Source organism: Lithobates pipiens, unplaced genomic scaffold (genome assembly GCF_037356315.1).
Source record: "Lithobates pipiens isolate NorthernLeopardFrog02 unplaced genomic scaffold, aLitPip1_a1.2 Scaffold_10, whole genome shotgun sequence".
Classification (NCBI taxonomy): Eukaryota; Metazoa; Chordata; class Amphibia; order Anura; family Ranidae; genus Lithobates; species Lithobates pipiens.
Window position 1 is genome coordinate 69,225,325 of NW_027507686.1, and position 6,074 is coordinate 69,231,398.

At 41.8% G+C, this 6,074-nt stretch overlaps 1 long non-coding RNA gene across 1 annotated transcript; it reads left to right on the plus strand.

Moving 5' to 3' along the window:
• Nucleotides 1-3,543: 3,543 nt before the first annotated feature.
• On the plus strand, nucleotides 3,544-5,783 carry LOC143932226 (uncharacterized). The gene is made up of 3 exons (XR_013262896.1): nucleotides 3,544-3,769; nucleotides 5,236-5,441; nucleotides 5,546-5,783. It is a non-coding gene; the product is annotated as an uncharacterized LOC143932226 (long non-coding RNA).
• Nucleotides 5,784-6,074: the final 291 nt, after the last annotated feature.

Sequence of the window (6,074 nt, forward strand, 5' to 3'; positions counted from 1 at the left end):
CCCTGCACAGCCCGTGATGCCGGTGTTTTGGTTGTTGCGCTGTCATCGTAATCATTTACCGTCATAGACATAGTGCAGGAAAGCAATCCAGTATTGATTCACCGAAGACCTCTTCGTCCTGCTACTGTTTTACATGCTGCTGGCTGACGGGCTTGTTATGATCAATGACAAATACAACTGGAATATACTAAAACTGGTGCAGCTGTGCTTAGTAACCAATCAGTTTCTGGCTTTAGCTTGTTCAGAGAATGAAAGTTAGAAGCTGATTGGTTGTTATGCAGAGTTGCTCCAGTCCTCTCATTATGAAGGCCAGATGCTGTTTTTATGGTTTATTTATTAAAGGGGTTGTAAACCCTCAGGGCTTTGCACCTTAATGCATTCTATTCCAAAAATGGAACTTCTACTTTTCCACCCCCCCCCCCCCCTGTTTAACATTTGACACCTTTCGGGGGAGCGGATACCCGTCTAATACAGGGATTTGCTCCCACTTCCGGAGATCTACACCATGTCCCGCCCCTCATCCGTCCTGTCCCTGCTGTCTTCTAGGAGACACACAGGTCCCAGAAGACAGCAGGAACCAGAGAGGACATGCAGTGCGACTCGCGCATGCGCACTAGGGAATCAGGCTGTGAAACCACAAGGTCTGATTCCTTTACTGAAGATGCCAGTGCCTGCACCCGGGAGCCGAGGGATAGATCGGGTGAGGAGCTCACGGGATAGGTAAGTGTCCTAATAATAAAAGTCAGCAGCTGCAGTATTTGTAGCTGCTGACTATTATTATTATTTTTTTCAGTGGAATTCCGCTTTAAGGTGAAAAACCTTTTGTACAGCTGACACCCCCCCCCCCCTTTTTTTTTCTTACTTAAACCCGATCGCTCCAGTGACGGGGACAAGCACAGCAGCTCCAACCGCTATCTCGGGTACTCATTGGATAGACTGATAGCAGCACCAGCCATTGGCTCCCTTTGCTGTCAATCAAATCCAGTGACAGGAGGGGGGACAGGGCCGAGTCCTGCTGCCTGTGTCAATGGACGCAACAGTAGCACTCGAGAGCATGCCTGCATGAGTGCCCCCTTTGGAAACTCTCTCTGAGGGGGCACTCAAGAAGAGGAGGAGCGAAGAGCGCCACCGGGGGACCCCAGAAAAGGAGGATCGGGGCCACTCTATGCAAAACCCTTGCACAGAGGTGGTAAGTATGACATTTTACCACCCCACGTACATTTACTGCGGCAGGGAGGACTGGCTGCGCAAAATCACATACCTGTATGTGATTTAGTGAACACAGTTTGAGGGGCGCTCCTGCTGTGATTGAACACAGTAGGAGCCAATCGGCAGAGCTGCTGCTTGCGACCCGCCGATCGTTCACAGGAGAAATGGATCAGCCATCTGCCTGTGTAAACAAGGCAAACGGCGGATCTTTCAGGAAGGGAAAGAGAGATCTTGTGATTTAGCTAAGCTGAATTATGGATCTCTCTTTTCCTTCAATGTGACACTGCCCCACACATTAAGCACCTCCCTAGGGAATATTTAACCCTTTGATCGCCCCTGGTGTTAAGTCCTTCCCTGCCGGTGTCATTTATACAGTAATCAGTGCATACATTTTTTTTTTTTTTTTTAAATGGACCCTTAGAAGCTGTGGGCAGAAATGACCGTCCCCCTCCCGCCGCCGATAAAAGTGATTTTGTGGCGAATCCACCGCAGAGACCACTTTTATCTTAAACTGGACTGCTCACTGAAGAAGATGATACTAAGTTTATGGCAGCTAGCTGCTGCCATAACAACGATACTCCTCTTCAAACAGCAGACGTATAACGACGGTGGGCGGTCGGGAAGTGGTTAAAAGTCAGCAGCTACAAAAACGGTAGCTGATTACTTTTAACCACTTCAGCCCCGGAAGAATTTACCCCCTTCCTGACCAGAGCACTTTTTGCGATTCGGCACTGCGTCGATTTAACTGACAATTGCGCGGATGCGCGACGTGGCTCAAACTTGACGTCCTTTATTTTTACCAAAAATAGAGCTTTCTTTTGCTGGTATTTGATCACCCCTGAGGTTTTTATTGTTTGCGCTATAAACAAAAAAAGAGCGACAATTTTGAAAAAAACACATTATTTTTTTACATTTTGCTATAACAAATATCCCCCAAAAAATAGATAAAAAATGTTTTTTTCCCTCAGTTTAGGCCGATACGTATTCTTCTACATATGTTTGGTAAAAAAAAAATCGCAATAAGCAATTATTGATTGGTTTGCACAAAAGTTATAGCATTTACAAAATAGGGGATGAATTTCCCACAAAATAGGGGATATTTTTATGGCATTTTTATTAATTATTATTATTATTTTTTTAAATGACAGCGATTTTTATCATGACTGCGACATTATGGCGGACACTTCGGACTTTTTTGACACATTCTTGGTACCACTGTCATTTATACAGCAATCAGTGCTATATAAATGCACTGATTCCTGTGTAAATGACACTGGCAGTGAAGGGGTTACTCACTAGGTGGCAGTGTAGGGGTTAAGTGTGTCCTGGGGCGTGTTTCTAACTGGGGGGGCGTGGCTGTGTATGACATGTCACTGATCTCTGCTCTGATCACAGGGAGCAGAGATCAGTGACACTGTCACTAGACAGAACGGGGAGATGCTTGTTAACATTAGCATCTCCCTGTGAGGCGATCGCGGGTGTTCCCGCGGCGATCGAGTCCGTGGGACCCGCAACCCGACTCACAGAGCTTGCTGTGGGCGCGCGCCCGCTGGCCGCCTCTTAAAGGGCAACATACAGGTACGTGATTCTGCCTGTACGAGCCCTTCTGCCGACGTATATCGGCGTGAGGCAGTCGGCAAGCGGTTAATAAACACACTCACCTGTCCTACTATCCAGCGGTAATACAGAAAGAAGTTGAGATAAAGAGGACTGGGGGTGGGCCAACATCCCTGTGTACAATATACAGAGTACAAGGTTCCCCCTTGTGGGATTTTAAAGACCCTGATGGTGATATAATACCAAAAACATGCTGCAGCTGCATGCATCACCCCAGTAAAACCCCTTGAAGCAATATCGGTTTTATCAATCAGTTTTGTGACCGATACTTCTAAAAAAGTGAATATCTGCCGCACCGATAATCTGTCAATCCCTACCTTGTACATGCTACAGATTTGTAAGGGCATTTACTTTTTTTGAATACATTTTACTGGATTGTACTGCACTATGAGATTCTCTTGTCTCAAGTCTTAATTGGATCCATGAATGTTGCTGTGGGAGTGAAGTAGGGTTGCCACCTGTCCAATTTTTACCCAGACAGTCCGGGTTTCAAATCTTGTGTCCAGGTTTCAATCCATCTGAAACCCGGACACATTATTCAGACATAAATGTGGCTCGGAACAGGGCTTGACAGGAGGGTGGGGGGCACTATGAAAAAAAAAAAAAATGTGGAGTAATTAATGAAGAAAAATTCAGTAAGGGATATATGTAGGCTAATAATACCGTTATGGATATATCAAAAAATATACATAAATAAATAAATTATATATGTTTTTTATTTTTATTTTCATCACTAGAATTGCAAGTTCACGGTGGTACATTTGCACATTCCCGAGCGATGACGCAGTGTGATGTTCCGGTGATTGTGTCGGCTGGTTTTCCCTGGTCCGGGGTTCACCCATCTGGGGGATGTTCTTTGCCTCAACCCCGGTTGAGACCATATGTAGCCCAGACCACCATTAAATTTCACCCTAGGAGTTTTGATCCTATCTATTGGCGTTTAGTGAGTATTTTGGAAACTATATATCTCTTTAGACTTACCCTCTACCTAAATAGATGATTCCCTTTGTTATTAAATTAAAATGTATTTATTTTATTTCTCTCCAGCCTATATTTATATGCATCTGACTCCTGAAGATTGGTACAAAACCATGAAACGCGTAGAGTTAATATCTTATGGATGCTTTAATTTTCTTATATAACCTTAAATTTATTGCTTTGTTGATTCTTTTTATATATATGGCTGTATTAACCACATCAATTGCCTTCTGTATTTTTATCATTTGTACCATTGTGTCCAATGATCAATTATATTAAATATTTTATACGAATATTACTTTGGAAATCTTGTGATTACGGTATTGTTATAAGTATTATTAAATTACTGATATAGTTGTGATTCTATGGAATATGTTACAATATGACCTTATTATTCAGGCATTAGAAACAGCTAATTAATGATTGACTTGCCTCATTTAAAGTCCCAGTTCGATTCTCTTCACATGTTTTACCTAATTTAGGGATGGGGGCAAGCCAATATTCTACTTAAAATTGGGTCAGGTCACAATTTCTTTTAAAATTTTGACCAAATACGGGTCGAAGACACCTACCTTGGACCTGACCCAACCTCTATTTTGAAACAATTTCTATAAATGAACAGAAAAAGGAAAAAAAGTCAATTCATTATTGGCCAACATAACTACACAATATAATTCTATATATGCTAATTTGTTGTCATTTTCATTTTTATTGTACCTATTTAATCGATATTGGCCCAATTGATTCTTAAAATGTCTCCCCTTTCAATATTTCTTTTAATAAAATTATTTATCTTTATTATAAAAAAATTTCACCCCTTTGAGTGACGGTGGGACTGGTGCACTCTGGTTCCCACTTCGGGGTTGCGATGTGCCTAGTTTGCTTCCCCCGCCCATCTCTTTGCTGATGGGGGTGGGACGTGACCTCTGCGCATCGGTGTCATGGCAACACGCTCTGCACGCAGCATCATTTGACGCTGTATTGTAGGAGTTAGTGTTTTTTGTCATCATACGCCTCCGCGTTGGATGGGCGGGCATCCACCGCGATCGTCAGTTCGTGGAGGAAGAGTCCCCTCATCCCTGCACGCTGTTCCGGCGTTTCATGACGCCCCGGATCCAGCGTATATCAGTGGTGGGCTCTATTGCCGGCTCAATTCCTGCACTATCACCGGCTGGGAATGTCCAACCTGCACAACTCAGTGCAAACCCTAGGTAAATACACCTGTTACACTTTGGTTATTTATATGTGTCACACATTGGTCAATCACACTTTTTAGCGATCACATTTACACTTTCATGGCACCTACATATATAATTTATTTATTTATCTATATTTTTTTATATATCCATAACGGTATTATTAGCCTACACATATCCCTTACTGAATTTTTCTTCATTAATTACTCCACATTTTTTTTTTTTTCATCACTAGAATTGCAAGTTCACGGTGGTACATTTGCACATTCCCGAGCGATGACGCAGTGTGATGTTCTGGTGATTGTGTCGGCTGGTTTTCCCTGGACCGGGGTTCACCCATTTGGGGGATGTTCTTTGCCTCAACCCCGGTTGAGACCATATGTAGCCCAGACCACCATTAAATTTCACCCTAGGAGTTTTGATCCTATCTATTGGCGTTTAGTGAGTATTTTGGAAACTATATATCTCTTTAGACTTACCCTCTACCTAAATAGATGATTCCCTTTGTTATTAAATTAAAATGTATTTATTTTATTTCTCTCCAGCCTATATTTATATGCATCTGACTCCTGAAGATTGGTACAAAACCATGAAACGCGTAGCGTTAATATCTTATGGATGCTTTAATTTTCTTATATAACCTTAAATTTATTGCTTTGTTGATTCTTTTTATATATATGGCTGTATTAACCACATCAATTGCCTTCTGTATTTTTATCGTTTGTACCATCGTGTCCAATGATCAATTATATTAAATATCTTATACGAATATTACTTTGGAAATCTTGTGATTACGGTATCATTATAAGTATTATTAAATTACTGATATAGTTGTGATTCTGTGGAATATGTTACAATATGACCTTATTATTCAGGCATTAGAAACAGCTAATTAATGATTGACTTGCCTCATTTAAAGTCCCAGTTCGATTCTCTTCACATGTTTTACCTAATTTAGGGATGGGGGCAAGCCAATATTCTACTTAGAATTGGGTCAGGTCACAATTTCTTTTCAAATAGTAATTCTAGCAAAAACCTTAGCAATGAGGATGGCCACAATTCTACTACTACTTT